This window comes from Trachemys scripta, chromosome 3, assembly GCF_013100865.1.
Source record: "Trachemys scripta elegans isolate TJP31775 chromosome 3, CAS_Tse_1.0, whole genome shotgun sequence".
Classification (NCBI taxonomy): Eukaryota; Metazoa; Chordata; order Testudines; family Emydidae; genus Trachemys; species Trachemys scripta.
Window position 1 is genome coordinate 141,806,220 of NC_048300.1, and position 20,308 is coordinate 141,826,527.

Below are 20,308 nucleotides of genomic sequence, written 5' to 3' on the forward strand. Positions count from 1 at the left end.
TTCCTGCTATTCCCTGCCCCCAATACCCAACACTTCCTCTCTACCCTACTACCTGGTGCTTTCCCCCCTCCACCCAGTCACTTATACTTGTCTTCCTTGTTCCACAGCATCCCCTCCCTGCCCAGTCACCTGCTTTTCCCTTCATCGCTTTTCAGCCCTTACTTACTGCCTTCACCCTCCTGTCATGTCTCACTGATGAAGCCCTGGACTCCAGCCCCAAGACTGTGTCTACTGGCTGTCTTAGTCCCCCTGACAGCTATGTATTCATGTCCCGTTCTCCTCTTGGGGTTGCAAGAGCCCCTCGTGTAAGGTGCTAGGTTAGACCTCCTCTTCTACAGCTGTTGCTGGCACACATGTGCTTCACTCAAGAGCCAGGGCATCTGTAGAAAAAGGCTATAAAGAAAAGAGGCACAACCAGCAGCATGTGACTAGCAACTGCTCCTCATACCACCAGTGCTCTCTGGACCACAATTTGAAAAGAATTATATTAGTATTTTCATGTACTACAGTACTTGCCCTAGCAAGGCACATCCAGCCAGGGAATCATTTTATGTTTCACATTAACATTGCAAGCTTCAAAAGTCACATATGTGGCCTGATCCTCCTCACACTTTGACATGTGTAAGTTGGAGTAATGCCTGGAATCAGTGGAGTTACACCAGTTTGAAACCAGTATAACTGAGAGCAGAATCAGGTCCATCATTCCTAACATACAAAAAGAAGAACACTCATTTGATCTAAACTTGTTTTCTACTCTCTCCCGTACCAGCTGGCCCAATCACTTTTGGCTCCAAGAACTCTTAACCAACTAGCTATTAAAGGAGAAAGGATTGCAGAACCCTGTGACCTAATAAAGGAAGAACTTGGCATAGATATTAAATTTAGGGCAAAGTAGCACCAGGCCTACCCAAACACAAACATGTCTCACTAATTGTATGTTTATTCAAGATGGAGCCTACCATTAGTAGTGAGAGAATAACACAGGGTGACCCAAAGTCCTGGTTTATTGAAGTAGTTCTGGTTTTGAGGGCCACTACTGGACCTTTACAGACTGTCCCACATCCTCCCTCTTCATTATTGAAACTGGAGTGAAGATTTCCCCAGCCCAGCTGCGTCAGATGTGAAAAAACCAAATATATTGCAGAGCACATTACAACCTCATGGATATTACTGAGGTTTGGTTAAACAAGAGTTTTTATAACTGGGGATTACACTTTATTGTGTATATAGAAAAGAGTAAAAATCAAAGAGGTGAGAACTATGTAACTTTAGCGCCCTCATGGCCAAGACAGAGTCTGCTCTGCAGATAGCTCTAGCCAAGAGAAGGTGAAATCCCTTCCACCCAGGGGCACCTGTTCCAACCCCCCCCCCCAGAGTGAACACACCCACACACAGGAAAAGTACAATGGATATAAGAAAGGGAGACATTTATTTACGGAGGGATGAGAGGAGAAAAACAACAAGGGGAAATATAGGGGGAGCAGTAAAACAGGGCTGCATCCAAACCAAGAACCCATGGGCCCAGTGGTAGCAAGTCTGAAAGGGCAGACACCGAGCAATGTATCTGCACACAGAGTTCAGGAGTTCTGAACACAGTTCCAGTCCAGTGGTGAGTCTTGGGTGCTCCTGGTCGTCTTCGGCACCAGTAAACTTTCCCCAACAAACCCCTCCGGTGCCCTCTTCTGCCGCTCTCTGCAAAGCCACAGAGAGGGACCACCTCCCCACTTAACTAGCTAGCAGTCTCCCTCCTTGTTCCCAATGCAGAGTCACAAGCCCCAGTACTCACAGCCCCATGCAGCTCTGGGCAGCCGTGATACTGGGTCCAGTTCCTTCTCAGGCAATTCCTCCCTGGCACAGTGCTCCTCCTGGCTCCTGTCCTGGGGTGGTCCCGGTTGGCTGCCTTGTCCTTCCCAGGCTTCAGGCAGGTTTTCCGCTGCTTCACTTTGCAAGGGCCTGCTTGCTGCAGCCCTTCTCTCTCTGGAGCTCCAGAGCCACACCCCCAGAGTTTCCCTCCTTTCTCTCACTGCTCCCCCTCTCCCCTTAGGAAAAAGATTTAAAGGGGCCATGCTCTTTAAACCCCAAAGGGGTTACAACTACAAGAAAGACATTAACTGAAACAAAATTAACTATTAAACACAAAAGTAAAAGTTATACAGAGCTCATTATTTAATTCTGTAGAACTCATCCTGTATGTTTGTACCACTCCTAGCACAATAACTAGAGATAACAAATAATAATATCATCTTCATGGGAAATCAAAGAATATTGCTAAAACACAGTCCGATTTCTAAGAAGCTAGGCAGAGGTAATCAAGAGAAAAGTAGATTCATAGGACCAAACTTTGTGATTTGTCATTGTCTTCAGCAGGACCAGGATTTGTTTGTCTCATGTTCTTCAACTGGAATAATTAGAACCACTTGTGACAACAGACCGGCATTCCAAGGTTCCAGAGATACCACAATTTCCTCTTCATTAATGAGAAGTAGTTCAGAATTCCAAGGCAGGATTATTTGCAAAGACTCTTTATAACTTCGGTCTCTCCAAGATGCCAACAATTTTTATTGTGAGAAAAAGTATGCAAACATTTCCTAATTCCAACTCTGCAATGTAGTACACAATTGTTTCTATTTATTTACCGTAATACTTTTATATTCTTTTAAACTCCAGTGTAATGTAAATTTAATTTAACCAATATATACTAACCCACAACTGGTAGTAATCTTGTTGACTACATTCTGCTTAGGTTCCAAATGCCTAACCCAAAACCTACTGAAGTCATTGGAAGTCTTTCCCCCTCATTTTAGTGGTCTTTGGTATAGGATTGTCAAAAAATAGGATTATTAGTTGGATGGCAGCACTTATTCACAGTGTTCACTGTATGACGCATAGACTCTATGATGGCATCTGAAAACACTTGGCATTTTTTCTGAGATTGTTAGGAAACAATATTAAAGAATTATATGAGTGTGTTGACTCTCCTCTTTTTATTTATTGAGTAAGATATTGAAACTTTACTAAGCCTGATGGTTAAAGCTCAAAAGGTTTGGAAGTTTAAATTTGGATAGCCATCATAAAGTGTGGATGCATATCTAAAGCTTATCCAAATACCTGAATCTTTGAGACTCTCAACTATGCCCATGTGACTCTGTGGTATCATTCTCTCTTCCCCCTTCCCCACCAACTCACCTGTCTCCCCAAGAGCCGTTTAGCCTCAGAAAATAGAACGTTGATTTTATATTTTTCTAACACACAGTAACACTTTTCTGCTTAAAATCAGCAAGGAATGTGTAAAAGATTGACCAGCAAATCAATCCTAACCTATTTTCTCTTAACAGTAGCAGTTTGATGCTGTATTTTCCACTTACGCACTTCACTTGGGTATCTAAAGTTCCAAATCCTGAAGAGCTGAAATAAAAAGCCGAAGACTGCTCTTACAGACATTTTTTTACCCGTTAAGTCACTGTTTTTCCACATTAGTCACCAGGTAAAGATATTGGGCTTCGATTCAGATGATGACAATATCTAATGTCTTTTCCACATTCAATTTCAAGCTAGGAGAAGACCTCCTCTCTTGTTTTCACGGGAATTTTGTAAATTCCAGTAGGTATATTTTTCCAGCCTCACAATTTTATTTGTAATTGGAAATTGCCAGTTGAAATATCACCTTTCCTATGGAAAAGCTGCTAATACTAAATCATAGCAGCTTAAGTATATTTCAAGTACTCAGGTTAGATGGGCTCTTTATGCATAAAGCAGAGTTCTTCAATAATATTCTGATAGGATTTGCTGTGGCTATCATTGAGCACATCTTAGTTTGTTTATCCTTATCCCTATATAAAGCTTATAGACACATGGATTAAGAAATCAGGTTACATATAGTTTAAGGTCCTTTGAGGTAAAACTTCTCTTTTGGATTCCCTTTCTGACAGCATATGGTATAGTTGAAGCAGGCAGGAAAACAAGAGGAACTTTTGCATGTATGCTTCATTTGTAGCTATAGAAATCAGATGTCACAAAACGGTGCCAAGGTGTCTAGTGAAGTGCTGGCATCCTTCTAGCAATCCTCTCTCCATTATTTTTGCATTGGACACATGAACCTTCCTTCTTTATCCCCTAGTTACTCCACTACTGAGGACCTTTGGGATTTCTCACTTTCCCTGCCCCACCACCATATTAATGATATTCTGGGAACTGTCTCCATGATTTCTCCTCCTCCTCAAGATCCCTTGTAATACAGAGACAACTGGAACAGAGCTGTCCTTAGCTGAAGCTGCGGTGCAAACTGACAGGTCTCTCCTGCACTTGGCCAGGTCTCTCAGCTCCTCTACTTTCAACTTTTCCATTCCTTTCAAAGTGACAGACTGGGAGATCTGGATGAGCAAACTAAGCCACCAACACCTCTAATTTGGAAATAAAACAGTGAGAAAAAAAATCAGGAGTTCCTTGAGGCAGTGGGATATTGAGATCAAAGCCAGGAGTCTCTTGCCAAAGCCAGTTTAATTCAGATTGTAAACCATTTTGATGTAGGGAGTATAGACCTGATTCTAATCTCACATGCTTGCAAATCAAGAATAATTCCACTGTAGTCAGTGGAAGTACCCCACTCTACAACCAGTGACAGTGAAAGCAGAATTAGACCCCAATGTCATTTTCTGTGTTCAGTACAGGGTCAAGTATACTTTTGCCACTCAACAATTAATAAAAGCTTGTTAATGACTGTTAAATATTAAAGGTATTATCTTGTTAGCTACTAGGTAAGCAATTAAAATGTAAAAGGTGTACTGAACTAGGAGGTCAGGAGAAATCATTTGGGGACTAAGCAGACTATTGGCGGCTCTGGCTAAAAGTGGTTTTCTTGCCAGTCAAAAGGAAGAGATCTACATTTGTTCATTTCTGAATTTAGAAGAAGAGACTCTCCCAGGCCATTACTTCAGGAATAGCCTTGGGTTCTGGAAGGTGGGATGTTTATTGACACAAAAATGAATTTCCAAAAAGGACACGTTGACACATTCCACTGCCAATGGCTTAAAAAAATTTCAGATTTTCCATTTTATGGCTATTTTAACATGCAAACACCGTCCAGCTACGAGTTCTCCAGATGGCAAATATTTTTTGCTTCTTAAATGCAGCGTATATGTAATCTGTATAACTATATACTGAAGTTTTTATTCCCATTGACAACCGCTCTAATTATTAAAGTTTAGGATTTGCTATACATCCGCAGGGAAAATCTCTCCAGATGCTCCTGTCTGTTCCTGCATTTTTGGGAAGAGATGCACAGAAGCCTGTAACAAAGCTATGTCTGCACCACCAGCAGCCACTATAGACAGCATCCAATATACTAAATATACACTGTTACCTGTTTTCACTCTCTTGGTATCAGCTATGCCACCAACTCCCCCCACCACCACCAAAAAAACCAACCCAAAAACAAACAAACAAACAAATAAAAACCAACCCAAACAGAGAGGTATTGGAAGATACTGTTAAAACGCTGCCATTTTCAGCTAAGTTTTAAATGAAATCTTTGAGCTGTTAAAACGAAATAGACATTACATCACTTTTATTTTTTCCCTCTCAAGTTCATCATTAATGAGTTACTTACGTGTGCAAATTATAGTTCTGGCAGTTGCCCTCTGCAAAGATAGTCAACTACTAATTTTTTTTTCTTTACCCACATAAAAAAAGACAGACCTGAATGTGTCTAAGGCACTTTGCTTTACCCATATAGTTGGGCAATATTTTATTTATCAATCCTCACACTGTTGGTTGGCTCTTTTTTATATTTTTAAAATATACAAGATCAGTAACTTGGGCAAGAACTGATGCACTCCAAAAAGGATACTAAATGCTAAGAATACAATGATAACCCACTAAAAAATTAGACATCTTCTTGGGTAACTATTAGTAAGCCATAAAGAATCTCTGATTATTTTGAAATAAAAAAATGCTCTAAATATAAAACATTTTAAAAATGCACCCCTTCTATTGGAAACAATATCTGTGATTACTGAAGCTAAATCATTTCACAAGACATCATGGTTCTGAAAAAGAGATATTCCAGAATGGCTGGCAAATACAGCAATCAGATGGAAAGAATTTCTGGATGTTCAGCCAATCTGATCCATGTTCTGTCTTTTTATGCAGGAAAATAAAATCTGTTTTTCCCCATAACTTCAGGCTGCTACTACCAATCATTTCACTCAGATCTAGTTACATCCTAACAGAAAAGCCATCAATAAATTGGATGAAAGTGAAGAGACATAAGGGCTTTTGTTCGAACAAACTTTTGGAGACTGAAGCACAGGTGGTTGCTGCAGGTGTAATACAATTCATTATGGTCCAATTCAGCAGTTCATCCCTATTCAGCAAGGCACTTTAAGCACACACTGCATTTTAAGCAGGAGAGCAGTCCAATTGACTTCAAACCTAAAAAATCTTATCCTGGTAAGGCCAGCATAGGATACCCACTCATCAATCAATCAATCAACCAATCAATCCAGACAGTTGGAGACACACAAAACAGGCTAGATAAAACTGGAGGGAAATTGCACAAGGCCCTTCAGAGAAGTTTTTTTAAAAAAATGTTTCTTTAGGCATTCCTATGAGAGGTATAGAGTGTGTTGGGGAAGAATTTCAGGTCTAGTTTCCATGTTGGCCATATTGGATTTTAACTGGTTGTTGTTGGCCTCCATGTTTAATCCCTTCTTTATGCCACTATTGACACCCTTTTCAGAAAGTGTGGGAAAAGGGAGTAATCACATGACTAAAATCTGCCCAGCAAGAGCAAAGTTATTTAAGGGGCGTTCACCCACCCCTCAGGGCTGTTTGCCGATCTGGAGTGCCAGATGCAGTAGCCAGGCCTCTATCTTTACTACTGTGGTGCTTGATGGTCAGTGGTCTCCAGCCAGAGAGAGGGTCTGGTACAACTAGCAGGTAGTAGGAGCGGTCCAGTAGCCCACATAGAGCAGAGCTGCTGGGATAGAGCCAGAACAGGTCAGGGTTGTAGACAGTGACTGGTTCCCCCTGATTTCCAGATCTGGCACACGCTCACCTATAATATTACTTGACTTGTCCGCACACCTCACGCATGATGGTGTGTCAAAAATAGAAGGCAGAAGAAGGAAGACAAATCATCATCTACTTACCTGGCCCTGAAGTTCATGTCCTGCATCCTGCGATCCTGTCCCGAATCCTGTGTCTGATTCCTGATCACTGTGGTGTCCACCTACCTGCTTCTCTTGTCATCGAGATATGGTAATGTTATTAAGTTTGTTTCCTGCTATATTTCCCCTAGTGTTTCTGTAAGGGCTTTTGGATTCTGGCTTCAAGCCCATTTTATCTGTTGACAACCGAGTTTGTTTTATTATTGATAGTTAAGTTGGGGTCCTTATCTGTACACCTATGTTTTGTTAAATAAACTTACTTGTTTGCACTTCACTATTTAGTCACATCTCCTATTACTAACCAAGCAGGCTGGTTAGTAGATACTGGTCAGGGGTGGAAAACCTGAGCTTGGGGCCTTCTGATACACATACACAGTTCTAGGGCTGACTGATTCAGTCCTTGCCCCAACAAGTGATAGCCTTGGGCTGCAGGGCGGGAGGGTAAAAGCATGTTTTGTGTAAACAATTTTTTTTTTAATCTACGGAATTGCACAAGTTATTTTCAATGTTTTTACTACTATTTGAACCAATGGTCCACCTCTTCCATTTGATGCCTTTAGCAGTGTCATGCTTGATGTTTTCTTCTCTGCTTGCTCTTGTTCTCTGTCATACACCCCAGTCCCCTCATCCCCACATGGCCTTCTGCAAAACCCATCAAAGTCAATACTAATTTTGCAGTTGACTTCACTGGGATTTGAAAAAGGCCTGTAATGCACCTAGTCAATTCTTCAGTGTCTTATGTGGAGAGAATAATTCTGTCTTCAGCTCCTGATGTAAATTCTGTGAGTTGGAAGTGCAAGGTCCTATCAAATTCTAGAGCAGACAAATTGATCTCATTTTAGAAGAAGTAACAAAAAATTGGAATGATGAGTGTTGGAGAAATCAAAAAGACACGGGGCCTCTGCTTCTCCATACAGCTGAGAGAAAGTCTTTTGCATAATTGGTAGCAACTGAGCATCCTAACAAATACTCAGACTTCAGTTTGGCCCACCTATTGTCAGAGATGGTTGATAATCAATCTACAAACCTCCCATCCTCTGTCTTATATAGTGTCTGTGTTTCTCAGGGTATCAATTTTCAAAACAACTTTAAGCAGGCCTTCAAATGTATACCCACAATTTTAGCAAGATTTTTGAAAATGTAAGTCCAAATCCTAACCACAAATTATACTCATGCAAACCCATGTGTTTGGTTTGAATTTAGCAGGGTTGATGGGCATAGCTGAAAGCAGAAGTTTTCCTTTAATATCAAGCATTAACTTGCTGACTTTTTTCTGTCTCCTAAAATGTATTCCATTCCAGAAGGTGAGATCGTTCAGATAAACTTCATTTAAAGCATCCAAACATTGAAAGATTTATCTGAATTATACTGATGACCCGATCCTTTTGAGAATGACCATCTACTGACTCAGCCTCCTGTACACAGTTCTGCTTAATTACAAAACAGATCTTGAAACACAGAAGCTCAATAGCCACTCTTTTTACCAAAAGTTTGGTATTTAAAAAATTATTTAAAACTAAGCTACTCCAAGAAGAACAGCACAAAAGAAGTAAAGTTTGGCTATATGTCCGTTCAGCATTTTAGGATTTCCCTGTGTGATTCAATGTATTCTCCTTGTACATAAGTAATGAATTCTAAACCTCCCTAAAATTAATTAATAATAAATATTAATAAACTAGAAACAGTAGTGGACCACTGTATGTGTTGGTATGTGTGTTAGTTTAGGATTAAAGATTTATGGAGAAAGTCACCACTGAAGCCTACCTGTACCAGCTATCCTCAATTAAGGGGCAGTGCATCTTTTTATATGCACAAATATCTGGTGATGATCATTTGTCATGCCATATCTTGGGAAACATGACTCTGCAGGAAAAGGCCCTTTGCCAAAAAGTCAGTTTGATGGTAGTTGTACAGCTGTTTTTCAGTTTAGTAGCCAAAACAATTTTGTTTATGTTATTGTTGCCCCCTTTGAGTCAATATAGTCATGCAGCGTTTGAAAACCTGTTCATATTCTCTCTGCTTCATGTATTATCACCAAGGGTGAACCATCCAGAATCAGTTTGTTGTAGCTTAATGAGCGGGAAACAAAAATGTGGTCAGAGTATGTTATCTCCCCACATGAGTCCGTACATGCCTTCCTTCTTCTATATATCTACTATGAAGGTTAGCATTTATTTAAAGCACCAACTGCCTGCTAGGCACTTTACAGACCTATGTGAATATAAGGTCCCTGCACCAAAGCATTTATAGCAAACAGTGCAACTGAAAAGTGAAAGTTTATCATGCAACATGTTAGTGCCACAATTTCTCTGTGGTTACTTTTTAATAATTTAGATGAGGCTGTTTTCCAGCCCCTTTGCCTCATCAGAGCAGCACAAAGTGGCAGGAGTCCAGGAAATGATCAGGCTTAAAATGTGGAAGCAAGAGGAAAGATCTGTAGCAGCAAAAGTAAGAAAGTATGAGAAGGCATCACCATCTCCCAGCATGGTCTATTAAGGGGTCTTTGCTTCTCCTGACTGGCCCACCTTAGTTTAATCTGAGTCAGGGCATTTCTTGGACCCTCACCTCTAATTAAATCTAGCAGTCTGCTTCAGTCTCTTGGCTGTGTTTGTGGCGGCAGCCTGGTACAGGAGTATCACACCTTTGCTATCCCAGGCCTTTCAGCCTGTCCTTCCCTCTCTGTACTCTCTCCTTTATAGCAGGTCTTGTTTCCTCTGTTGGTTGCAGCTCTGGCAGCTGTGTGGGGGTGTGATCAAGCTGCTTCCTTGTAAACAGGAGAGACTCTCCTCCCCCTCTGTCTATGCTCAGTATGGGGGTTGTAGATCCTATTACAGAAGGCATATGACAAAGAGATCAAGCTGCTTTAGTGTGTACCTTCTTACACACCCTTGTTGGTTGCTGTTATGGCTACAGTCCCACCTTTCTTTAATTTACACCATTTTACATTTATTCAGGTTGATTTATCAATAAGAATACACCTCTACCCCGATATAATGTGACCTGATATAGCACGAATTTGGATATAACGCGGTAAAGCAGTGCTCCGGGGGGGGGGGGGGGGGGGGGGCTGTGCACTCTGGTGGATCAAAGCAAGTTCAATATAACACAGTTTCACCTATAATGCGGTAAGATTTTTTGGCTCCCGAGGACAGTGTTATATTGAGGTAGAGGTGTATAAGAACATAAGAACAGCCATACTGGGTCAAATAAAAGGTCCATCCAGCCCAGTGTCCTGTCTTCTGACAGTGGCCAATGCCAGGTGCTTCATAGGGAACGAACAGAACAGGTAATCAGATGTTACACATAACTTACATTATGTCTGATTTTAGCGTTATGGGAGGATGCAGTTTAAGCAATTTGGGGCAGATTTTCAAAGGTGTTCAGGAGGCTAAAGATTCAGATAGATGCTCAGTGGAAGTTTCAAAGGCACCTAAGTAGGTTAGACACCTATCTGAATCTTCAGCCTCCTAAATACCTTTCAAAATCTGGCCTTTAGTTCCTCTTGTGATGCTTCACAGTTAAAGCCCCTGGGTCTAGTAAGTTTTGGATTGAGTATAGCTCTCTATCTTTAAAATATCAGACGAAGAATATTTTTGCTTACAAATGATATATTAAATAATAAAAAAGCAGCACATTAGTCTTGATGAGTTTATAGGATAAATTACATCCTCTGGAAAAATTAGAAAATTAACTTTTCTCAGCTGGCCTCTGTGCCTGATTAAACTAGGCAAAGTCAGAAACCTTCAGGCAAGACTATCCCTGGCTTAGTTCAATGGCAAAGCAATGGAATACTTTACGATAATCCATTAGCATCCAGAATAATAGTTTGTCTGGTTTAGGGCAGAAAGCAAAATGCAACAGAGCCCTTGCCTGCTTCACTGTATCTGTTGGTGCAGACTGAAATAATTAGATGACAGGCAAAACATTTCAAGTGGATTAGACACTTTTAAGAGCATGAGTCTCATTGACCGATATGATATGATTAAATATGATTAAAGAGATCAGTAGTCAGCAATCAGACTATACAGTGGCAATAACTAATAGCAAATGCACATGGATTATATATTATAACTGGTAGGCTGAAATGTGTTTCCAGGCTCCTAATCACTTCTGCACTTTTATAAGGTTTATCCTAAATCTACTTAAGCCTCATTTAGAATCCACATTGTCCACAGAATATCGTTATTTTGTCTCACAGATCATTCTTCATCTTCTACTGCTAATCCTTATGAAGGCATTCTCTCTTCCCACTGGTGTAAAGCTGGCTTTTTCTATCTGTTGGTTACAAACATACTTTGATTATTAATTTGTTTATTTGTAACGCTCAGGCCTCTACTTGAATTGTGGGATGATTGTCAAATAATTGCGGCTGAATTGCGGACAAGATATGGAAAATCACGGAAAAGTAATAATGGACATTTATTAATTGCGGTAATTTGGAAGGCCAGAGAAGACCTTTTGTTTAAGAAAAATTTGCTGGAACAGTATAAATACTCAAGTATTATGTTATGCTTGCTACATTTTTTGATAACCAGACATTTTGCTGCAACTATATTGCAGTCATTAATGTGCGGACCTGATCGTTTGAGCCCCAGCCACTATCAGCTCGGATAAATGTGGTTCTACTGTACTAAGTGTGTGTTGCAAACCTCAAAATGTATGCAGACTTGTGGACTGTGTAAGTAAGCTAATTAAAATCACAATTGCTGGGGAAGCCTAATATTGCGGGATCCACAATTTCTGCAATATCGCAAATTAAGTAGAGTCTTAGTAATACTTAAATATTATATGTGAACATATTTCAGGTTGTAGGATCTGTGTTCAGTATGTGTACTTGTTATTACCCTGCATTGATGATGTGACTGATCACTTTAGGCACACAGAATTATTTCTGTTACCTGACTGGATGAGTGTAAATTCAATAGGCCCTGTTTCAGGACAGCACTTAAAACACATGGTTGAGTCCATCTGTGTTCAGGGAAAAGTATGTTTTCCAGAACAGGAAGCCTTAAGAAGAGGAGGGCATGATCAAATCACTGTTTTGACTTTCTCAAATAAAGGGTGGGAGAAGTTGGAGAGTTAGCAGTTTGGCTGGCAGGGCTAGGGAATTACTAGGACTTTTCCTTTCTAGGGTACTTAATCAGCCCTTGCCAGAGACTCCTTGCTAGGAAACTTTGGTTACTGCAATATTTATTTCGATTTCTAATAAGTATAAATATTTTTAAAATGTCTATCCTGGTTTTTAGGTGCTTTGACATAAATTAAAAATACAATCACATAAGAAATAAGCCAGATGCTTTCATACCCTCCATATTCAGAAAATAACCAAACAGAAATAAAATCAACCCAACAGGACCTTGCTTCACCCATACATATAACCTTCACGGTGATCCTCCCACTCCTAAATGGACCTTACAGAATGCCCTGAAGGGGAACTGAGCTGAGCTATTGCAGAGCAAGAGAGGGGAGTAAATTACAAAGTCAGGAGTCCCTCCTGGAGAATAGCACGCTGATGGCTTTAGTCTAAACTGTGGGGACTCTAGTGCCTGTGCTGCCCACAATGGCGGTGGTATCACACAGTACGACAGGCAATCTGCCAGGAAGACAGGTCCCAAGCCAGGTCCCAGGACATTTCTTTTATAGATAAAAAACAACGCCCTACACTGTCTCCAGAAACCAACCGGCATCCCATGCATGTCGCAGAACATTGGTATCATTTAACCCCAGGGAGATACATCACTTATCCCTAGTGAGTTGTCCACAATCACACACAAGCCATTTCTAAGTTCATTTAAGATGAGCACATTGCAGTATCCTAATCTGGAGGTGACAAAGACCACGGTTACGGCAGCAAGATCAGTAGCCACAGGAAACTGTTTCACGGTTACGGCAGCAAGATCAGTAGCCACAGGAAACTGTTTCAATCTCTGACCAACCAGCAATGAAAAAAAAGGCTTTCCTGGACACTACTGATATACAATTGCCTAAGAGTAGCACGGGTTCAGCAATAATTCAGGGTCAATCATACCCTCAACAACAGTGACAGGTATAAGCCTTAACTTGATTGAGCTTCTGCTAATATTCTTTAAGTGTGAGAAACTATATATATATATATATAGAGAGAGAGAGAGAGAGAGGCCCTGGGATCTTATGTCAAATCAATTTTCTCTTGTCACATTTACCCAACTTTTGCATTGGGTATGCATGGATGGTTCCTGTTGTGAAGATTACAGCCAGATGCTTGTCTGATTTATTGCATTCTGACTCTGGCCAGGAGTCCTGTGCATTACTGGCTGTTCAATTCACCTACTCTTGTCAGTCTCATTTAAACTATGTTTGTGCCAGACAGAGCTCTGCTCTGGGATATTGTGAACTCATCTCCAGAGCTGCTGTGGAACACAGTACTTAAACTCAACCCCTCATATTTCACAGGTGAAGGCCTGGCCCCATTGAACTCAATAGGAGATTTCACCAGATATATTGTAGCAAGTGCGTATATCGAATTTATTGGTCTCCAGTGTTTATCAACTACCACTTTTCACCATAGTGACTGCCACAAACGTATTAGTAATTGTGGTATCAGTGTTTTTCTAGGTCCTCTTTGGAAGGACCTGTAATAGTCTCGATGTCCAAGCTTTGCTCTTATATTTGTACCAGGTCAGAGGCCTGAAGCTGGGGGGGATGTTTCAATGCATCTGGGTCTTCTGCCATGTTAGTTATGCATTGTTTTATTAATTTTAATTACTTTTACTAGGCATCAACACATGCAATAACAAGAGAAGTAGTCAGGGAGGACACAAGCCAAGACATTGTCCAGCATTTGGTCCACTATGCTATAGAGGGAATGGAAATATCATTTTGAAAATATATCTTGTAGATCAAATGAAGGGGGGAGAAGGAAGGATGGACATCTTGTAGGCACCATGAGTACACACGTCAAATGGTAAATACAGCGAAACATGAACGTGCAGAGCTGTAGCTTGGAAACTGGATCACCATGAAATGTCATTTGAAAAAAAAATTAATACTATAGCTAAAGAAAGGGAACAGAAATCTAAAGCAAACGTTCTCTCATATTCAGCACATAAAACACCAGTACAATGGCAAGTGTAACTATTACAACTTATTTTAAGTATTACTATAATTTAATTCTTTTCTGAATAGTAAGTACTGATGAACCTTTCTTGTGTTAGGACTGAAAACTTGCTACTAAATGAGTAAAAGAGACATTTGTTCTAAATGCTACAGAATCATCTATGGAGCATAAACAGCATAGGAGGAGAACTGTCAGATGTATTAAAGGGAAATACCACATGAAAAGAGACCAATCAGTACCCCCATTGATATATCCATGAAGGAAGTGTCCGTTTTCCTTTAAGATAAAGTAAGTGTAGACTTACTATGGAAAAACTGTGAGTCATTGAAAAGGTAGAACAATCTACAGACTGGGTTAATTGTAACAGAAAAGCTAAATCGAGTATGGGTACATCTAGATCCATGTGATCTCAAATCAAGCAATGCAGCCTGAACACTACCTAATTAAAACTGTTGAAGTAGTACTAGCTAGCCTCACAGAAGCAAAAATATTCTTCGTATTAAATGTAAGGTATGCATTTTGGCAAGCTATGTTGAAGAAGTCATTCTCTAAGCTGGTGATTTTCATTATAATTATGGCCAATGCATTCAGTGGCTTCCTCCAGCCTACCAGCATGTAATCAGTTTTCAGCGTCAGCCAGTTAGCCCTCACCCAAGCCTCAGTATCATGCAGATTCATAGAGCAACTATTGAATTATGTTGCTCTTCTTCATCAATAATGCCATCTTTGAAGGGAACTCCTTGTCAATATGGCAACCCAGCTTGTACCTCTTCAGCCATTTCCTCCAATACACACATTGGCCTCAGTAGCAGATGATGTGATGGCAGCATCTGTTAGGAATCAGAAAACTTCATAGATTCCAAGGCCAGAAGGGTACATTGTGATCATCTAGTCTGACCTGTATCACACAGGCCATGGAACTTCCCCACAATAATTCCTAGAGAAGAGCTTTTAGAAAAACATCCAACCTTGATTTAAAAATGGTCAGTGATGGAGAATCCACCACAATCCTTGGTAAATTGTCCCATTGGCTAATTACTCTCACTGTTAAAAATGTACGGCTTATTTCTAAATTTGTCTAGCTTCAACTTTCAGCTATTGGACCATGTTATACCTTTCTGTGCTTATAAACATATAGCTTGGTTTTAATGTAATTAATTAATTATGCATTTTTAAAAAGTGCCTATTACTGTGGTGTGTATGTGTAATTTTATGTAATTGAAATAAGGAAAGAGATCCCAAATGGGGAATATGTGACTACTGTACAATGCCCTGCACTGTCCTGGAAAATTTCCCATTCTCCAAAAACAAACAAACCCCTTATAGAATACCATCTGAAAGAGACTACTGACCAGACCCAGGCGGGCATGGAGGGTGGGGGGAGGGGGAAATACTGTCCAAAAAGATGCCTTATTAAAGTGGTAAAACTCCAGGATCTAATCTAGGACAGCCAGGGAGAGTGAATGCTAGAGAACAGGACCCTGAGAATATCCTGCAAATATATACCACGAATTTCAGCATAGGGAATGCCAACCGACCCATGGCAGCCAGTTGCAATGGACCATGAGATTGCACCTTTGGCTTGGCAAAAGGTGGATATACAAGTTAGCCCTCAGTTTGACATCTGGTTGCAGTTCTTGTCAAATCCAAAAATGTTTCCTCCTGCCAACAAGCATTACTACTGTTTTATCTGGACTGAACTAAGAGCATCAAGCTTTCATCCAGATGTTGGGGGTCACTCTGGAGTTACACTGGAATTACACCATCAGAACTGAGATCAGAGTCTGGCACTGGGTGGGCAAAGAAACAGCAATATCCAAATGTGATGAAAAAGAGAGGAAGGAATTTGCCATGAGGTGAGGCCTTGTGGAGTGGTGATGTGACAGGGTGAGGGAGAAATGGAAGATTTGTCACAGTGGACTTAATTAAAAGGAATCTGATTTTTCAGATGAAGTTACAACTCTGTTGCCAGTCATTTCCCCATAAAGCTATGCAGTTTGTGTCACTTACCCATAGAATGCCATATAAAATGGATCATGTGTATTAGGATTTGTGTTGTTCGACATGGCAAAGAAATGGAATCCAGTGTGCCCATATTTGAAAGGAGTCCAAACCAAAGACATATTTGGATGTTCTTTGGGAGAATGTTGTGATACCAATGGCCTCATCACACTGTGCCAAAGATCTGCTGAAGGAAAATATGGTATGCTCAGCTAGGTCAAACAAGCCAGACTAGAGCTCATGGACAGAACTCCTCAGTTTGTACACTTCATGCCAGGACAAACTAAGTTCATTACCTTCTATGCGACTTCCAAGTATATACAAGTGAAAATAAACACTGGTAATAATTTCTGGCTGTAGTGCCAGAGCTTTTACAATAGAGAATCTTCCTCCTAATGGAAATTAGAAAGGAAAAGGAAAAAAACAAATCATTTAAAAATTACAAGAAGTTTATTTACAAAAATAGAGAAATTGTAATGAAAAACTAAAAGAAATCTTTCAAATGCATGAAGAAAATTTTTGAAATTAATCCAAAAAAAAGAACAGAGCAGTTTTTATTATTTTGCCAAAGGGAAAACTTTGTTTATTGTTGGATAAAGGACCCAATTTATTAAAATGTACTTACTGGTGTGTTTCATCCTTTACACTTGAGTCAAGGTGGGGATTTTTCACCTAATTAAAAAGGAAAAATGGGGTACTTTTGTGCTGGGATATATATATAAGTTATAAGTGTACAGAGATTAAATTCAGACATGAACTAACATCCTTTTTTCTGCTGATAAGACTGAAGAAGGATCTATGTGAATTTTTGCTACTCAAGGGGACACAAACCTGGTCTCTTTGAAATCATTGGCAAAACTACAGTGGAGGCAGGGACAGTCCCATGGGCTAGATTCTCAAGGAGGGCATATGCATTGCAACTCTGAGCATTGCAATGCCTAACTTTTAGGTGCGTTGTCACCCAGTGGAATTCACAACCCCGAGTTGGCAACCCAGGTTCCTCTATAATGCACGAGGAGAGCTAGGTGCCTAAAGAATGGGATTCACTGAGCAGGGAGATGCCAAATTTAGCCAGTAGGACATGCTGCAGAAAGGGACCTGGCCAAGTCCCACCTCCTTAAAGGAGCATTAGGTGCCTAACTCCAGGTAGGAAGGGGTGCCTCCCTCCTCTCCAGATTCACAGATATGAACCCTGTGCTGGAGTTGGGCACCTAAGCTACGTCAGCCCTTTCTCACAAAAGGAAGTAATGGTGACAGTCTCACCCTTTATACTCAATAGCTTACTGGTTAGGCAACTCACCTGGGCTGTGAGAGACCCAGGCTCAGATCCCTGGTCTTCTTGAATTGTAGTAGGGACCTGAGTCTTGCCTGTCATCCAGGTGGGTGGCCTATCCACCAGGCTAGAGAGTCAGGCTCACACTTTGGCCCAATTAATATTTAATTATTGATACAAAGTGGAACAGCTTCAGCAGGCGAGATGGAGAAGGCTTCACCTCACCCCTGTTGCCCGGTGCTTAGGACACTCAACTAGGAGGTGGAAGACACAAGTTCAAGTCCCTGCTCCAAAGTAGAGCAGGCAGGGGAACACCTAGTCTGTGAATCAAGCTAGGGGCTAGAGATGAGCTAGGCATTGAGCTGCTTGGTGGTGTCAGGACTTAGATGGCTAGGCATGTGCCCATCTTCAGAAATTCAGGTGCCTCATGGACTTCACTAATGGAAATGGAAATGCCTAAGGCTATTAGGCACCTAGAGGGTTAGGTGGCAGCTGAGGTAGTTTTGTGAATGCCACTGGTGCCTACAGGGGCAATTAGGTGCCCAAACCTCCCTGGTGAATCTAGCCCATAGTGACTTTTGCTTCATGGTCCTTGCAATAACAAGCAAAGGCAGAGGGATACTGACAACTGTTATCTGTCATACCACACTTGTTACTATCACTCTCCTCCATTTTATCAACAGCCAGTAATATTCCCTTTACATGTAAAAAGTTCTGAAATGCCACCAAAAATTGGTAGCCTCTAAGAATTTTATTTAACATGTCATTAAAACTGAGAAAATCTACTGGATTTTATAAAACCTGTTTTCCCAGAAAGTCCAATTGTGTGTATGTTACACAGCAAGGGAGTGTGGTTCTTCTTTTCTGGTTTTATTCTATAGTGCACTTAGCACTGTGGAAAGATGTCAGATTGCTAGCACAGGGAATTGTACTGCACACAACACCTCTGCAGGTGGGAAGGAGCTTCAGGCTTCATTCCTGTTCCCTTTTTGTCCTCCATGTCGGGACTGCCAACAAAGCTGCCTCTTGTTAGAGAGGTTTTTGTGATGTAGACACGTGGGAAGAGGACAGGACCAGTGAATGCCACAGCAGGAGTGCCAGAAAAACACCCCTCTGTGTTATAATACCTCCAGAGCTCCCCTTTTCTACTGTTGGTGGAATATGTTGTATTAGCCCTTACAAACCAAGTGACAGCATACCTCCTCCCATCATGTTCAGCCAGCTCTACTGACCAACATGTGAGGGGGTGGGGAGATAAAGCCATGTCTCCCTCTCATTTTCTTCTCCTAACCTTCCCTTTCCTCCTTGAGTGAAAAAGGTGGAATATCAGACACCCTTCCTGCATTCTTTCTACCCCTACCCCCATGCTCAGAGCTGCAGGGACATGATCCTACACAGCCATGCAGGAAGTGGAGTGGGGCCTGACTCTCCCACATGACTTGTTGACAAGAACACCATCTAGGCCTAAGTAGCAATCAATACCCAAAGGCAATTTGTAGGTCCAGGTTGTGAGGCTGAAATACTTCATTCAGTTCCATTTCTTTCTTTAAACCAAACTATTCCACCAGAGTTTGCATTTTTCAGGTGTGAGGATGTCATGCTCCTTGCTGTGTGAATCATCACTCACTTTTTAGCTGAAAAGTTCCATGAGCCAGCAGCCACTGAGACTGATTTAAGAGGGGCTGGAAAGGAAGGGAGAGAAAGTGTCATTGCCATCATTTTAGCAAAGGTACCATGAGTGGCCTTCAGAATAAAAACAGCTTGTGAGTGTGGAAATCGGGGACTGACAGAATACTGCCTTTGGAAGACAGGGATGTATTTAAATCTTTGATACTAGAGTAGAGGTGTGGGGAAGTGTATTTATTCAGAAATCTCTAACTGCTCACCACTGAATACATTAACTGATATTTGTTTGGAGTAGAGTTTAAGGTGTTGATTTTGATCTATAAAGCCCTAAGGCAGGGATGGGCAAACTGCAGCCTGCGGGCCGTATCCAGACCACCAGCTGTTTTAATCCGGCCCTCAAGCTCCCACTGGGGAGCGGAGTCTGGGGTTTACCCCGCTCCGGCTCTCCAGCCAGGGAGCAGGGTCGGGGCTGCTCCACGCGGCTCCCGGAAGCAGCCCACATGGCCCCCCATCCAGTTCCTATGCATAGGGGCAGCCAGGGGCCTCCACTCTGCATGATGCCCCTCCCTCAAGTGCCACCCCTGCAGCTCTCATTGACAGGGAATTGCAGCCAATGGGAGCTGCGGGGGCGGTGTCTGTGGACGGGGCAGCATTCAGAGCCGCCTGGCCATGCCTCCACGTAGGAGCCGGAGAAGGGACATGCTGCTGCTTCTGGGAGCCGCTTGAAGTAAGCACTGCCTGGAACCTGCACCTCTCCCCATTCCCCAACCCCCTGCCCCAGCCCAGATCCCTCTCCCGCCCTCCGAACCCCTCGGTCCCAGCCCGGAGTGCCCTCCTGCACCCCAAACTCCTTATCCCGAGCCACACCCTAGAGCCCGCACCCCCAGCCAGAGCCCTCACCCCCTCCCACACTCCAACCCCAATTTGGTGAGCATTCATGGCCCGCCATACAATTTCTATTCCCAGATGTGGCCCTCGGGCCAAAAAGTTTGCCAACCTCTGCTCTAAGAGTACATTCTCAGGACAGGGAATGTCTTTTTGTTCACTGTTTTATGCTTAGGATAACAGAGTCATAGTCTATGATTTGGGTCCCTGGGCACTATCACAATACAAGTAATCATAAATACTAATAGGAATATCACAGTT